This window comes from Gigantopelta aegis, chromosome 1 (assembly GCF_016097555.1).
Source record: "Gigantopelta aegis isolate Gae_Host chromosome 1, Gae_host_genome, whole genome shotgun sequence".
NCBI lineage: Eukaryota > Metazoa > Mollusca > Gastropoda > Neomphalida > Peltospiridae > Gigantopelta > Gigantopelta aegis.
Window position 1 is genome coordinate 40,932,656 of NC_054699.1, and position 17,780 is coordinate 40,950,435.

Consider the following 17,780-nt stretch of genomic DNA (forward strand, 5'->3'; position numbering starts at 1 on the left):
CATTGCTCGTCACCACCCCCCCCCCCCCCCACCACCCCCACCCCACCCCCACCCGACTCTCGCCTCCACCCAGTCTCGAACGCTTATGATGTTCCTAACGGCCAGGTATAATTATACAGAGACCCTTTCCCCAACTAATATCTTATGCTTTTTATCGTCGAAACTGCCATAAGGCATCAGTGATAATTAATTTCAAGTGTTTTGATGCTTTTTTTAATTGTTCATCAATAAAAGTCAAAATTATACCTGTTATTTTATATTGTAGTAACTGATCATTATAGTACTAGTTAGAAATAAAGAAATAAATTCCAGAGGACTAGGAATACTAGGATTGAAAGTCCTGTGGACTAGGAGTACCAGGAATAAAAGTCCCACGGACTTACATTCCTCGAAATGCACGTCCCACAGACTTAAATTCCAAGGAATACAGGTCCCACAGACTAGGATTCCGAGGAATGGAAGTCCGATCGGACAAAGATTAGAAAATCACAATTAATCAGATTGTGACTTACCGTCAAAATATAAACTTACAAAACATATTATTAAACATTATGCTGGTGCATATAGAAATTGTCTTTTGTTGTTCACCAAATGTTAGTTTTTTTGGAGTTACCAGTTTTCATATATATATTTTGAAAACAATTTTGGGCTACATATTGAGGGGGGGGGGGGTATATTTCTTCGTGTTGAACACATGGACATATAGCCTACTTTATATCTGTAGTTTCTTTATATACTTTTGAAAAAAGCAAGATATTCGTCCTACTTCAATATTGTAACAAAAATGTAAGACGATTACAAAAATTCACTCACGTGTCTGATCCACAAGTCTATGACGTAGAAAAAGAATTAAGTCGATACTCAAACTTAATAATATTTTTTGACATGGAGATTTGAACCCACAATAATCTTAAGAGACTCGTACACTTATCCATCACACTACCAGGGAAGGCTGCCAAAACCTCTTCTTTTTTTTCTCGTGTCTTTCTGGCAGCTCGTGCAAATTGCAGAGTATAATAAACGGACATCTAATTTGCCGGACTAGTATTTCTGTCACTGCTGTAGAAGGAATTTAAGTCCGGTAGGAATACAAGTCCTAGGATAAAAACAACTTAAAAATAAACCAGGAATGAAAGTCCGGGTAGGACTATGGTTCCTAAGCTATGGAGGTCCGATAGGACTACTGTTCCTAGGAACCTACGTTCCTTTTACAGGTACCGGGCTGCGAATCCAGCGCCTATGAGCCTTATGTCCGATGGCTTAGCCTCGACGCCACCGAGGCCGGTCGAGTAGTACGGCAATTATGCGTATTATTTACCTATGATGTACATGTAAAGTACATATAGAATTTGTAAAATATTATTGGATATAAGAAAAGGAACGAGAAAACTGAGAATTTTTAAATATTGGATTAAATTACGTAACACTACAAATTGTATTCTAAGGGGTATATATGAAGAAATGGCACAATATAACGATAATTGGTTAATTAACATTAGGCACGAAGTGTATTCACTTGGATTAAAGGCATACTGTCACGGATTTAAGGATCATATTTCCCTAAAAATGGATAATAAATAAAAATTATTGTTGGAAACCAAATCTAGCTATCACAAAAAAAAAAAAAAAAAAAAAAAAAAAAAAAAATATTTGTGACGGGACATGCTCTTAACTTGGTTTTCGCCTCTGGCGATATTAATTGTTTTAGAGGTCCGTGTGCAGTTCCAATATGCACTTAAGCCCGGGTGGGCACTTTGTTACGTAATACCTCTGCGCGACGGTCGTCGAGCTGTACTTTCCAATACACACCCGGACCAGATGCGCAGGCCATGTGGCCAGTAGTTACGTAATACCTCCGCTAGTTCGGTACGATCGGGGTATATTTGGCGAACTAGGCGACAGTAAGTCTAGGCTTGTAAGAAAAAAATACCGCTTGGTTACTGTGGAAATATACACATCATAAGATTCGGTGCCGCGTGCTGTCTCCGGACCAGTCTGGGATTTTATAATAAATAGCTAGGGTTTTAGAGATATCGGGGAGAAACAAAAGGAAGGCTCCAGGGGACCGCTGTCCGTCCGGACTGGTAATTATATAGTTTCTGCTCTGTGTATAACCTTGATGTGATTGATGTGACTTTAAATATTTTAATACTGTATTATACCAATATTATTTAGACGGTGCTGCCGGTCATCTGACGCAGTAAACTGTAGGCTCACTGTCTAATATATATAAAGCTTAACCAGTCATCCTAGGGGACCTAGGTAAACTGTAGGTTATTGTCTTTATTGTGATAGGTACCAGTATTAATTCTGTGTTACAAGGTTACTGAATGAGTAGTTAAGGGTTAATTAAAAATTAACCAGTTAGGAATAGAGTTGTAATTCCTTTATTAATTAAGTTCCCCTGGCAGCGTTTCTCAAATATCACACGAATGATAGTTAAGGGTTAATTAAAAAATTAACCAGTTGTTGTAATTCACTAATTAAGGTGAAGCGTTTTCTCATTATCACATGTGGGTGTTGTGTAAATATTGTGACAGACCTAGAGATTAACTAATTAAGTGATCAGTTCTGGGTTGTTATTATTTGTTGTTGTTAATTAACTACTGCGGCAGTACATTTGTCAGCGTAGGTTAATACAGACTCCAAAGTGTATTGTGTTTTTGTTGTGTTTTCTAGTGAACTAAACGTGCTATATTACATATACTTTATATAAGATCGTATCTCTGATCATACCTAGACGAGCCACACGCGGGTATACTGCCCGTTACAGAGAGATCTAATAAATATACAGTTAGGAGAGATATTTGGATAATCGTGTTTCATTCAGTTACGGGTATTATAGGATCCCCGTGACAGGAGTGAAAATTTGGGCGCTCGTCAGGATCTGAAACGGGACATGCATATTTAAAAAAGTATTGTTTGTAAATGGGGGCTTTATAAATTAATTTTACAAATTAACTAGAAGTAGTAACGTTGTTCACTAGAAAATTAATTAATAATAAGTGCATCATATCTAAACATGGATAAGAATTTGCTGGATAGGCCTACGCTCAGTGTAGTGGAGATGAAGCGAGCACGTAAGGCCGAGTTAGTTGAAATCGTGGGTGAGCGAGAAATTGATTTAACATCAGCTAAAACCTTAGGTGATACAAAGACAATTATTATCCAGGAAGTTTTTGGTGATAGTCCTGTTATGGAAGACAGTGAGATTGTTCCAGAGATAGAAATAAATGAGTTAAGTGTGGACCAACAATTAGCTTTTAAAACAATTGAGTACGAAAGAGAAGAACGTGCATTAGATAGATAGAGAGAGAGAGAGAGAGAGAGAGAGAGAGAGAGAGAGAGAGAGAGAGAGAGAGAGAGAGAGAGAGAGAGAGAGAGAGAGAGAGAGAGAGAGAGAGAGAGAGAGAGAGAGAGAGAGAGAGAGAGAGAGAGAGAAGAGAGGGATAGAGAAGATAGAGATAGAGATAGGGAAGATAGAGAGAGGGCTAGAGAGAGAGAGAGAGAAAGAGAAGAGAGAGATAGCGAAAGAGAAGAAAGAGAGAGAGAGAGAGAGAGAGAGAGAGAGAGAGAGAGAGAGAGAGAGAGAGAGAGAGAGAGAAAGAAAGAGAAGAGAGCGGTAGCAAAAATTAAAAGTGGAACATGAGTTAAAGTTGAATACTGAAGAAGTTAGACGGGAAGCCGGAAATGGGTTTAACATGTCGGAGGCTTATAGATCAGTGCCTGTATTTGACGAACAGGAGGTAATATGTTCTTCCAACTTTTTGAACGGGCCGCTAAGCAGCTAAAAGGCCGCAGTCTAAGTGGGACATTGTTAGCCGTGTCTAAGTTTAAGTTGAAGGCTAGTGTAGCTTATAATTCAATGAGTGATGACGAGAAGTCAGTACGACCTAGTTTAACGGCAGTGTTGAGGGCTTATGTATTACGACCTGAAGATTATCGTTTACGGTATAGCGAGTTGAGAAAAACGCAGGGTCAATCTTATAGTAGGTTTGTGGCTAAGAAGGCAGGGATGTTTGATAAATGGGTGGTGTCTCATCAGGTAGAGTCATATACCGAGTTACGGGAGTTGTTGATCTTACAGGACATTAAAAATGGATTACCAGTTAGCTTACGTATTCATTTAGAGGATCGTCATATCAAAAAAATTGAGGAGGCAGGCATAGTGGCAGATGACTACGTGTTAATACACAAAGCTCAGGCAGTACAGGGTAGCTCTATACAACAGGGTGATAAGAAGAAATTTCAGCCAGGTTTTTCCCGGGAAAGTAACTATCGGGGAGAGTCATCTAGTTGGTCAGCTAGTCAGCAAAGGAATGCACCTGGTGGGCAAAGTAAGGATAAGCCTGCATTATCAGCCAATGCACGAATATTTCGTCCACATTGCAGTTACTGTAAAAAGGATAACCATCTTGTCGGGGACTGTTTTAAAAGGAAACGCGATAATGCGCAAGTGGTCGGTTTAGTGAGGTCAGCTCCGTTAGCGAGAGAGTTAATGGTTAGTCCCATGGCAGAGAAAGTAAACCCGTATGTGTCCACTGGTATGGTTTGTGATGTGAAACAAGAATTGAGTCCTAAGGCAATATCAATCTATCGAGATACTGGGTGTAACCTGTCGCTTATAACGTCAAAGTGTTTAGCTGGTATTGAGAATTCAGATACAGGACGTAGTTTGTCCTTAACCTCAGTTACTGGAGAAAATATGGTTGTCCGGTTACATAACGTTTTCTTGTGTTCGAAGTTTGTGACGGAACCAGTCGTTATGGGTGTTGTGAAGGACGTGCCTGTTGAAAACATAGGAGTTTTGTTGGGTAATGATTTGACTAGTTAGTGTTGTCAGCCGAAAAATGACCAATTGTTAATTAAAGACAGCACTTTACCAATAGAAGAGAGTGAGGTTGATGAGATTAGATACCTGCGTGTGTAAAGACTAGGGCTATGGCCAGAAGGGTAACACGATACCCAGAGGATATTTGTGATTTGTCTGATACGTGTGTGAGCCATAAAATTGGAGTGGATGAGGTTATCAGTAAAATGGTAGAAAAGTCAACTGAGGAATTAAATGTGGTGGAACCTGTTGATCTCCCGCAGAGGGGAAATGAACCAGTTGTGTTTGATAGAGGGGACTTATCTTGTAATAGACAAGAGTTAGTTCTAGAGCAGGGGGCTGATCCAAATTTGTTGGCAGCTCTCACTACATTGTTAACTGTGGACAAGGGAGTATTAATGAATAAGAGAGTTAGGGATAGGAGGTTGCCGACGACCGAACTAACTAGGAAGCATCTGAGCTATGCTCAGAGTAAAATAAAATCAGTGTTTGATAGGAAGGCTAGGAGTCGGGAATTTAAACCAGGGGATAAGGTGCTGCTGTACCTTCCCATTAAACGGGGTTCTGTGCAGAACAGGTATTTCGGGCCCTATGTTGTGCGCAAACGGGATAATGCGACAGGGTATGTGATAAACACTCCTGATAGGGTTAGGAAAAGTAGGTATTGTCACATCAATTTGCTAAAAGGTTATTTTGACAGACTGCCGATAGTTCCAGAGTTTCCGGTCCAAATTGAGAGTCACTCAATTTCCTGTGATGACGTCAAGACTGCAGAGATCAAATTAACCAACAGCCAGATTCTAGCAGACTTGAACCCCCAGCGAGCAAAGTTGACTACGTTAAAACAAGACAATGTTTCCATTTGTCAGAACCTTCCAACGATTACCAACACCTTAAGCCAGGATGTGCGCTTGGAACCCAACGCTACACCGATTCGACAGCATGCCTATCGGAGAAAACCTGGAAAACGTGCCCCACTGAAAAAGAAGGAAACGAAGTCCCAGTGGTCAGATGAATGCGAGAAGTCATTCAACCGTCTCAAGCAGATGCGCTCCTCGTCTCCCGTGATGGCAGCACCAGACAACCGAGTGCCCTTCAAGCTAGCTGTGGATGCCAGTGACGTGGGAGCTGGAGCTGTGCTGTTCCAGGAAGACGAAAATGGACTGGACCATCCTGTAAGTTTCTTCTCCAAAAAGTTTGACAAACACCAGGTGAACTATTCCACTATAGAGAAGGACGCTTTGGCCATGGTACAAGCTCTGAAGCATTTTCAGATCAACGTGAAATCGGCAGTGCATCAAGTGGTGGTCTTTACTGATCATAATCCGCTTACCTTCATTCACAGAATGAATGCCACCAACCAGAGAGTTTTGAGATGGAGTCTTCTTCTGCAGGAATTCCCAATTACCATTAAACATATCAAGGGCACATCCAATGTAATCGCTGATGCCCTGTCCCGAAGTTGAACGTTTTGATAATGTGTTGACATTCTTGATTTCTGTTTTGTTTATTGTATACCAGGGACTCAGTGTGATTACTGGTAGTCACCTTATTACATGTGTTATAAATGCCCGGATGCGTTGGTTAACGCACTTTTTGTTTTAATGTAGTATATTTCCCTATTCCTAGAGTAGAGGAAATATCCTTTTTGAGGTGGGGGTGTGTGACGGAACATGCTCTTAATTTTGTTTTCTCCTGTGGCGATATTAATTGTTTTAGAGGGTCGTGTACTGTTCCAATATGCACTTAAGCCCAGGTGGGCACTTTGTTGCGTAATACCTCTGCGCGACGGTCGTCGAGCTGTACTTTCCAATACACACCCGGACCAGATGCACAGGCCATGTGGCCAGTAGTTACGTAATACCTCCGCTAGTTCAGTACGATCGGGGTATATTTGGCGAACTAGGCGACAGTAAGTCTAGGCTTGTAAGAAAAAAATACCGCTTGGTTACTGTGGAAATATACACATCATAAGATTCGGTGCCGCGTGCTGTCTCCGGACCAGTCTGGGATTTTATAATAAATAGCTAGGTTTTTAGAGATATGGGGGAGAAATAAAAGGAAGGCTCCAGGGGATCGCTGTCCGTCCGGACTGGTAATTATATAGTTTCTGCTCTGTGTATAACCTTGATGTGATTGATGTGACTTTAAATATTTTAATACTGTATTATACCAATATTATTTAGACGGTGCTGCCGGTCATCTGACGCAGTATACTGTAGGCTCGCCGTTCTGATATATATATATTATATATATATATATATATATATATATATAAAGCTTATCCAGTCCAGTATTAATTCTGTGTTACAAGGTTACTGAATGAGTAGTTAAGGGTTAATTAAAAAATTAACCAGTTAGGAATAGAGTTGTAATTCCTTTACTAATTAAGTTCCCCTGGAAGCGTTTCTCGATTATCACACGTGTGGGTGTTGTGTCACGGTGAAGTGATTACAATATTGTGTAAACTAGAGATTAACTAATTAAGTGATCAGTTCTGGGTTGTTATTATTTGTTGTTGTTAATTAACTACTGCGGCAGTACATTTGTCAGCGTAGGTTAATACAGACTCCAAAGTGTATTGTGTTTTTGTTGTGTTTTCTAGTGAACTAAACATGCTATATTACATATACTTTATATAAGATCGTATCTCTGATCATACCTAGACGAGCCACACGCGGGTATACTGCCCGTTACAGAGAGATCTAATAAATATACAGTTAGGAGAGATATTTGGATAATCGTGTTTCATTCAGTTACGGGTATTATAGGATACCCGTGACAATATTTTTTTAATCAAATACGACTTTAGTTTTAGTGAAGTCATGTGTTTAGATTATCAAACTTTACTTCAGTTTTATCATTATAAAAAAAACCCCAAAACAAAACAACAAACAAACAAATCTAGCTATCGCATCACCTTAATTGAACCATGATGGAGTGAAATCCATGTCATCCCTCTCGGCAATTTTAGTTTTTGAATTATGGACCATTGCAATAATTCAATTATTTTTTACAAAATATCATTAATAAATGGAGTATGGTGGTTATGAAGATGGTTGAATAAAGTACATTGATGGACGAATCAAATGATATTTGTTCAGGTAATACTTTGTTAGACCATTAAATAGGTCAGTGGTCTGTGACAATATGCCTTTAAACTATGTTTGGAATTTATTGTATGTTGACGACAGTATCTACATAATAATCAAAGAAAGGATATTAGCTACTTTTAAAGGGACATTCCTGAGTTTGCTGCAATGTTTTGAGATGTTATCGACTAATAAAATATTTCTACGATTAAACTTACATATTAAATATATTTTCTTGTTTAGAATATTAGTGACTATATATTAAACGTGTTTCTGATCGTTTTAATATTTGTACTAGGTTAATTTTCATTTTATTTCCGAAGAAATATGTAAGATTAGAATATGCGCTCATAAATTAAATGTAGAATCTGGCAGGTATCGAAACATCGAACGATCAGAAAGAATGTGTACTCTGTGTAATGCTAATGTTATAGAAGATGAATATCACTTTATAATAGAATGAATGAATGAATGTTTAACGACACCCCAGCACGAAAAATACATCGGCTATTGGGTGTCAAACTATGGTAATGCAATCAAATAACGTGATGATCAACATCAATATAAAAATTCAAGATTTATATAAAAACAGTGTAAAGAACTGTGCAAAAATACAAATATCACAGATAGATACTGACTGTTACTCCAAATTTCAATTTGTGCTGTATTGACCATTCTCAAAGAGAATGTTACACCCCTGCACACGGTGAGGTTACAGCACGCGCAGGGGCACTTTATAATAGAGTGTCCACAATACAAAGCTTTGCGTTGTACATATACAAAAATTTATTATTATAAGCGGCCAAGTATGTATCGTTTTATACAGTTATTAACCACCGGTAACAATAAGGAATTGAATAACGTAGGAAAATATTTAGTGCAAGCGAATACAATTAGATATCGGTTAATGCAGGATGATAGTTAATGTAATAAATGTAACTTATATCATTTTATTTGTCCATGATTATATATAAGCCACACCCACCATTGTTTTGCACGTGTCTTTAGTATAACTATGTTGTATGATTTATGTTATATATTCAGCTGATGCATTGTAAAACTCAATCAAATAAAGAACTTGAACTTACATAAATTATGGGCGGGTCGTAGCCCAGTGGTAGACCGCTCGCTTGATGTGCGGTCGGTCTAGGATCGATCCCCGTCAGTGGGCCCATTGGCCTATTTCTAGTTCCATCCACTGCACCACGACTGGTATATCAAAAACCGTGGTATGTATTATCCTGCCAGTGGGATGGTGCATATAAAAGATCCTTTACTACTTGTAAGCAGAAAAGTGTAGCGGGTTTCCTCTTTAAGACTATATGTCAAAATTACCAGATGTTTGACATCCAATAGCCGATGATTGATAAATCAATGTGCTCTAGTGGTGTCGTTAAACAAAACAAACTTTAACAAAATACATTATTTTAAATCTGTATACGACGCAGTGATATGGAACATCCCGAGTTTTTAAGAACTTGCCAAATATCCCGATGTTTCCCGAAGCGATCGTAAACAACTGGCGTGAAGTTCAGTCAACCGCTTGTCGCTAAGGTCTCACTACACAGTTCACTTTCGGGTGAGAGTTCATTGATCACGGTCCACTATAGTTCCTAATTGTGACGCATCTTGTGGTTCACATATTCACTTTTAGGAATTGGTGAAGAATTAAAACAATATGTATGTTCAATGGTAACCCTTCTAGCTGTATGTAAAATAACATTGCCCATATTATTTTGTAATATTGTGCAATGACTTTTTGGGACATGGGTGTATAGCGCAAGAGAGGCGCCGCAGTGACTCGGTTAATGAATCACCTGTTCGGACCGGTACTACAGCCAGATGCGGTCATACAGCAAAAAACTGAGACGGAAATGTTCTCAATTTTGGAGTGAACATAAATGCTTATATAATGTTTGTTCACAATGATGTATGTTGGTTAGTGCCAACGAAAACCCGTTCTATTGGCAATCTCCATTTGAAGTTGGGCAATTTAACATGGATTTCAATGGCAGATGGGATCTGTGTAGTGAAACCTAACTTTCGCTAGACTGATTTTTACGCTACACAGTAAACCGGATTACCACATCGGGAACCAGTCGAAATAATTCGCTAACATTAGCGAAACGTTTGATGGCTGAATTCGGGGCTGATACATGTTTAGGAAGCCGAGCCCTCGTGGTCTCTCGCTAGACTGACTTTTAGTGCCTAACATTAAACGGATGTGATAGGATAGGATACGACGGGAACCAGTCAAGATGTTCGCGAACGCTCGCTCTCCTGAACACGTATCTGACATGAGTATCAAATTAGATCTGCTCCGTCAATTTGCGAAGCTGTCTTTTTTGTTTAAAGATTGTTTAAAGAACGACCAATGACATCACTACTTCATTATTCCGTCTTATAGGCAATTTCTTCAAATTGATGTCTCCATGGAGCATATCCGGCAAATTAGAAGCTGGAAAGTGACAGGATTTATCTCGTCAATGACGACACAGAACCCAGCTAGCTGGAATAATTGTCAATGTTAGAAGAACGCTACGTAACGCGGGCTTAAAGGCATATTGTCACAGACCACTGACCTACTACATGACCTAACAAAGTATAACTTAAATATATATATATATTTGATTTGTCCCTAAATGTACTTTATTCAACCATCTACGTAACCACTATACTCCACTTATTAATGCTATTTTGTAAAAAAAAAAATGAATATGGCAATGGTCCATAATTCAAACACTAACACTGCTGAGAGGGTTGACATGGAATTTACTCCATCATGGTGTAGTCAAAGTGATGCAATAGCTAGATGTGGTCTGTAAAAATTAATGTAATTTTTATTTATTATTAATTTTTTTAGAGAAATAAGGTCCTTAAATCTGTGACAGAATGCCTTTAAGCCTACCGCACACGAGAGCTATCAGCTGAGCAAAAAGTTACTTGAGACTTTTTACTCAGCTAATAGCTCTCGTGTGCGGGCAATTTTGCTGAGTTTTTCGTCTCTCGTGGTCGTGAGGAAAATATCTATCGTGTTTGATATTTTTGGCCACGCGTGACAAAAATCTCACCGTGTGCGGGCTACGTGAGCTATCAGCTGAGCTGAATTTACCAACTGACCAATGGAAACACGAACATTGCGTTAAAGTGACGTCATCGCCACAGTCGTAAGCAAAGTAACTCAGCGAAATTTAGCTCAGTCAATTGAGTTCTCGCTTGAGGTGCTTGCGTCGCCGGATCGAACCACCTCGGTGGATCCATTCAGCGGATTGCTTTTTTTTTTCTCGTTCCAACCAGTGCACCACAACTGGACAAAGGCCGTGATATGTGCTTTCCTGTCTGTGGGAATGTGCATATAAAAGATCCCTTGCTGAATTAGGAAAAAATATAGCAAGTTTCCTCTGATGACTATGAGTCAGAATGACCAAATGTTTGACATCCAATAGCCGATGATTTATTAATCAATGTGCTCTAGTGGTGTTGTCAAATAAAACAAACTTTAATTCACTATACCAACAAAGCCAAATAATAGATTTATCTTTAATAGCTTTGTCTTACAACTTGTATCCAACCATCTTTAGCTCTTAAGGCGCCACAACACGATACGAGAAAATTAAAGCTTGATTTCCGACAATTCTGGTAATTTTGTGGTACGCATGCCTCGTTCGAGAAAATGGGGCGGGACATAACCCAGTGGTAAAGCGCTCGTCTGATGCGCGGGCAGTCTAGGATCGATCCCCGTTGGTGGGGCCATTAGGCTATTTCTCGTTCGAACCAGTGCGCTACGACTAGTATATCAATGGCTGTGGTATGTGTTGCCCTGTCTGTAGGGTGGTGCACATAAAATACCCCTTGCTAGTAATGGAAACAATGTAGCTGGTCTCCTCTCTAGGAGTGGATGTTAAAATTACCAGATGTTTGACATCCAATAGCCGATGATTAATATATCAATGTGCTCAGGCGCTGGATGAAAACGAGTCAAAAGTCAATGTTATGTTTTTTCTTAACGACACCACTAGAGCACATTGATTCATTATTCATGGGGTACTAGATTCTGACAAATAGTCATCGGAGGAAACCCGTTACATTTTTCCATTAGCAGCAACGGGTCTTTTTATGCAGTTTCCCTCAGACAGGGCAGCATGTACCACGGTCTTTTATATACCAGTCGTGTGGGACTGGTAAAGTTATGGTTTTCGGGACGTAGCACAGTGGTAAATCGCTCGCCTGATGCGTGGTCGGTTTAGGATCGATCCCCGTCTGTAGGCCCATTGGACTGTTTCGCTATTTCTCATTCCAGCCACAGCTTCAAAATTAATGAAACCCCAGCACGAAAAATACGTCGGCTATTAGATGTCAAGCTACGGTAAATGCAAATATAATATGAGCCGGTGCTCCACAACTGGTGTAACAAAGGCCGTGGTATGTGCTATCCTGGGATAATACATAGAAAAGAAAACCCTTGCTTTTAAAGGGACATTCCTGAGTTTGCTGCGTTGTAAGATGTCTCCGACTAATACAATATTTCTACGATTAAGCACAGCACAGCACAGCACAGCACAGCACAGCACTACACTTTCAACGTCTATTGACTGTCAATCTAGGGTTTTTTTTGACGGGATGCAACCCATCTCGTCGCTACAAGCTGTGCACCCTAACGGCCTTAACGAGGCCACTCACGTGGACATATATATATATATCGGACTTTAAACATTTAGACCTTCGTTCAAAAGTTTATGTCGAAATTACTTTCTTTTTTTAATATTATTAGATAGTCATATCCTCTCTTCTTTCTCTTATTTATTTTTGGACTGTCCTTCTGAAATGCTCCAAATTATATAAATATTCGACCGAGCAGTCAATTATTTTTATTTTTGGCTTGTAACTTTTTTTTCTGCCCATATTCAACTCTGCCCCCCCCCCCCCCCCCCCCATCCCGAGTCAGGCCACCGATCTAATCTAATCTAGCGACCAAATTCAATTAGTAGAATTTTCTTTATTAATTATATTAGAGATGCGCATCAAAATTTTAAAGGCCCACTATTTAATTTTTGGATGTAAATTTCAAAATTGTCCCCTTAATTTTTTTCTGTCCCGGGACAAGCCCCTGGCTATCCAGAGACAGGCCCCGGGACGGACATGCTCGAAACTCTAGTGGTATATGAGCATGTAAAAATTATTCTACGATTAAACTTACATATTAAATATATTTTCTGGTTTAGAATTTCAGTGTCTGTATATTCAATGTGTTTCTAGTCGTCTTAATATTTGTAAGAAGCCCAAACTGGATTTTGTCTTAAAATAATTTCGTACGTACTAAAACATCTTTTTTTAGGAAATAAAATGAAATTTAACCTAGTACAAATATTAGAACGATCAGAAACACGTATAATATACAGCCACAAATATTTTATGTAGAAAAATATATTTCATATGTAATTACAGTCGTCAAAAAGTCTCTGTTAGTCGATAACATAACAGCAAACTCAGGAATGCCCCTTTAATTAATCAAACAGGTAGCCCATAGATTGGCTGTAGCGAGTTTCCTCCCTAATTATCTCTGTGGTCCTAACTATATAACCATATAACCGTTATTACACTTCTTTCATTCTGGTTGAGAGCAGACAAATCTAATAGGTCCACCGACAAAGTTCGATCCTGCATACGAGACACCTTAAGCTGGCACGACAAGGGGTCAGGTGCGTCAACTGTCCCCTTCCCCTACTCCTTGCCTCCCCCTCTCATTCCCCCCCCCCCTCTCACTCCCCTTCCCCTCCCCCATCTTCAGTGCTGAAGCACATCTTCGCAATTGGACAAAAATTATGGAGACGCACTGGCAGGATGAGCCGACCTGAAACCTTTTCACCATGTATTTTCATCATTCTACAGTTTCTACTCACATTAGCTGTAAGCCTTGCAAAAAATGCCTAGAGATTGATGTGGAACCCCATAGTCTATAGCTCTTTGGTAGTAATACAAATATAAATAAACACTGTTATCCAGATTTGGCCATTTTCGTTAAATTCGGGCAAACATCGACCGCCCCCTTCGCCCCCGCAGTCCCCACGCCCCACCACTAGACAAAATTAACGTCGCCTGTACCGTTATGTACCTCAGGTGAGTGCTCTACCGATTGAGCTGACCGGCCTCGGTGGCGTCGTGGTAAGGCCATCGGTCTACAGGCTGGTAGGTACTGGGTTCGGATCCCAGTCGAGGCATGGAATTTTTAATCCAGATACCGACTCCAAACCCTGAGGTGAGTGCTCCGCAAGGCTCAGTGGATAGGTGTAAACCACTTGCACCGACCAGTGATCCATAACTGGTTCAACAAAGGCCATGGTTTGTGCTATCCTGCCTGTGGGAAGCGCAAATAAAAGATCCCTTGCTGCTAATCGGAAAGAGTAGCCCATGTAGTGGCGACAGCGGATTTCCTCTCAAAATCTGTGTGGTCCTTAGCCATATGTCTGACGCCATATAACCGTAAATAAAATGTGTTGAGTGCGTCGTTAAATAAAACATTTCTTTCTTTTTATCGACTGAGCCAGACACCGCCGGCACACAAGAGAGCCCTAGAGATAAAAGAGTTAATAATGAAATGGTGGATGGTCGTTCCCTTTGTTTTCACGTTCCTGCTCACTGACAAATCGTCGACTGACATAATCCAATAATATCTGGAAAGGACACGCCGCACGCCACTGGAATAGCAAACTTTAACTGACATGTTCCTAGTCGCTCGGCACGGACTGGCGTTCTGGCTAAGTCACAGGCATTAAGGCTGAAAGATGTTAAGTTCACACCCCAGTATCAGCTTCAAAGCCGGGTTTCCCTACAAAATCTGTATCTATCGGATATTGACGCAGACATTCCGCGAACCAAATGTCTGACACCCAATAGCCGATGATTAATAAATTAATGTGATCTAGTGGTGTCGTTAAACAAAACAAACTTTAAACATTCCGCCACAGATTCGCAAAATTGAACAAGTTTTAACTTCCTCGATCCGTCGCCGAGGCGACTGTCTTCTATTGTATGGGTCAATGTGCGTCAGTCTGTGTCGATGTGCGTCTGTTTGCGTCGAGGTGCGGGAGTCTATATCGATGTGAGTCGATTTGCGTCTGTCTGTGTCGATATGCGTCAGTTTGCATCGGTGTGCGTCAGTCTGTGTCGATGTGCGTCTGTCTGCGTCGAGGTGCGGAAGTCTATATCGATGTGAGTCGATTTGCGTCTGTCTGTGTCGATATGCGTCAGTTTGCAACGGTGTGCGTCAGTTTGCATCGGTGTGCGTCAGTCTGTGTCGATGTGCATCTGTCTGCGTCGAGGTGCGGGAGTCTATATCGATGTGAGTCGATTTGCGTCTGTCTGTGTCTATATGCGTCAGTTTGCATCGGTGTGCGTCTGTATGTGTCGATATGGGTCAGATTCTTTGTCGATGTGCGTTAGTATGTGTTGATGTGCGTGTGCCTGTCCGTCTGTGACAATAGGCGTCAGTCTGTGTCGATGTTCGTCAGTCTATCGATATGCGTCAGTGTCAATATGCGCGTGTCTGTCCATCTGTGACGATGTGCGTCAGTCTGTATCAATGTGCGTCTGTCTACGTCGGTGTGCGTCTGTGTTGATTCACAGTATTGAGTCGCAGAATCGAACCACCTCAGTGGATCCGTTGAACTGATTGGGTTTTTCTCGTTCCAACCAGTGCACCACAACTGGTCAAAGGCCGTGGTATATGCTTTCATGTTTGTGGGAAAGTGCATATAAAAGATCCCTTGCTGCATTAAGAAAATGTAGCGGGTTTCCCCCATTGACTACGACTCAGGTTGCGTCAATATGCATCAACACATGCGTTGATGTGGGTCAGTCTGCGTCGATATACATTAGTCTTCGTCGGTCGCCGACGACCGATTTATGGAAACCAGATGTAACCCCAGTGAGTTTTAATGGCTATGCGCGTTGAATGTGGTTTTAGGTTATTATCCAACGTCTACTTAACGATTAACTTCTGTCCTAGACAGCCTGCAAAGACAGCCGGTGTGTGTACCCTGGACAGCGTACTTGGATATAAGGACGAAAATATATATTTCAAAAACAACAAAAGTCTCCCCGTCAGTAAAAATACGAATAAATATATATCAGAAAGAAAACAAAAATAAAGAATACTTCTAGAAACGTAAGCAAAGGACAGCTAACACAGTAGACATGCGCACACTGACATTCTGAACAAATTTTATTTTATTTTATATGTAATTTTAGTCGCACAAAAAGACTATGTTGGTCGTAAACAACTTACAATAGCCGCAAACTCAGAACAGTCCCATTAATCATTATTTAAAAAAATACAAAAAAAAAACCCCAAAACAAAACCCGTAGCCCAGTGGTAAAGCGCTCGCTTGATGCGCGATCGATTTGGGATCGATCCCCGTCGGGTTATTTCTCCTTCCAGCCAGTGCATCACAACTGGTATATCAAAGACCGTGGTATGTGTTATCTTCTTTGTAGGATGGTGCATGCAAACAAAAAATCCCTTGCTAATAATGGAAAAATGTAGCGGGTTTCCTTTCTAAAATTATATGTCATAATAACCAAATGTTTCACATCCAGCAGCCGGTGATTAAAACACACCAGTGTACTGTAGTGGTGTCGTTAAAGGCATACTGCCACGGATTTAAGGACCTTGTTTCTCTAAAAATTGATAATAAATAAAAATTACATTAATTGTTGGAAACCAAATCTAGCTGTTGCATCACCTTAACTGAACCATGATGGAGTGAAATTCATGTCAAACCTCTCGGCAATTTTAGTTTTTGAATTATGGACCATTGCCATAATTCAATTATTTTTACAAAATATCATAAATAAATGGAGTATGGTGGTTATGAAGGTGGTTGAATAAACTACATTTAAGGACAAATCAAATAATTCTTGTTCAGGTAATACTTTGTTAGACCATTAAATAGGTCAGTGGTCTGTGACAGTGTGCCTTTAACCAAAACAACATGCCCTAATCTTGCCGGCAAAATTAGCGTTTTCTTTGCCGAAAGTCGACGAGTTATTAGCAGTAGTGAGAAGTCGAAGTCGCCGTAATATTCTGGAATCAGGGCCGTACTCCTACGGGGGGGGGGGGGGGGGGGGCAGGCAGTCCCCCCCTCCCCCCCCCCCCCCCCCACCTCCCCAAACACACACCTGAAAATCTGACCTTTTTTTTACTCCAGAAAATAGCAACATCTCAGGGCTTTTATAAAAAGTAGTCCCCCCCCCCCCCCCCCCCCCCCCCCCCCAAAGATTTTGATAAGGGGGCCCTGGCACAACAGACGGGAAGCAGTTCTGCCCCCCTGGTATTCCCACCAAGTTTTAAACCTCAACCGAAATAGTGCACCAAAATGGACACTCAAACCAAAAATGTATAACTCACTGCACTCACTAAATCCCGATTTTGTCATTATTAACAGAGCGTAAATTTTTCTTAGTTTTGTTTTACCAGAATGTAAATGAAGAAAGAGAAATCTCAAGTTAGTAATGTAGGTTCTTGTATTTTCCTTTCCAACATGAAACACGATTAATAAGTTAAATAACATGGTGATACAATGTACAGATAATATACAAGTCAGAGCTCTTGGGTGAATGGCACACAGGTCTCCCGATAGAGTTGACATTGCTTATGTTGCACAACTGTCTCTCGGATCTTCCAGTAGAGTTTGTGCTTTGTGAGAGAACTTCAAGGCGTGTGAACAGTATCTGTTCTCCCCAAGTCTGTCTTTCATGGGTAAATTATCCTTATTTATAAGACGCATACTAAACACGTATCTATGTAATATACAGTTGTCACGGTGTACTCGTTCAGACGCCTGCTATACCCGTGGCAA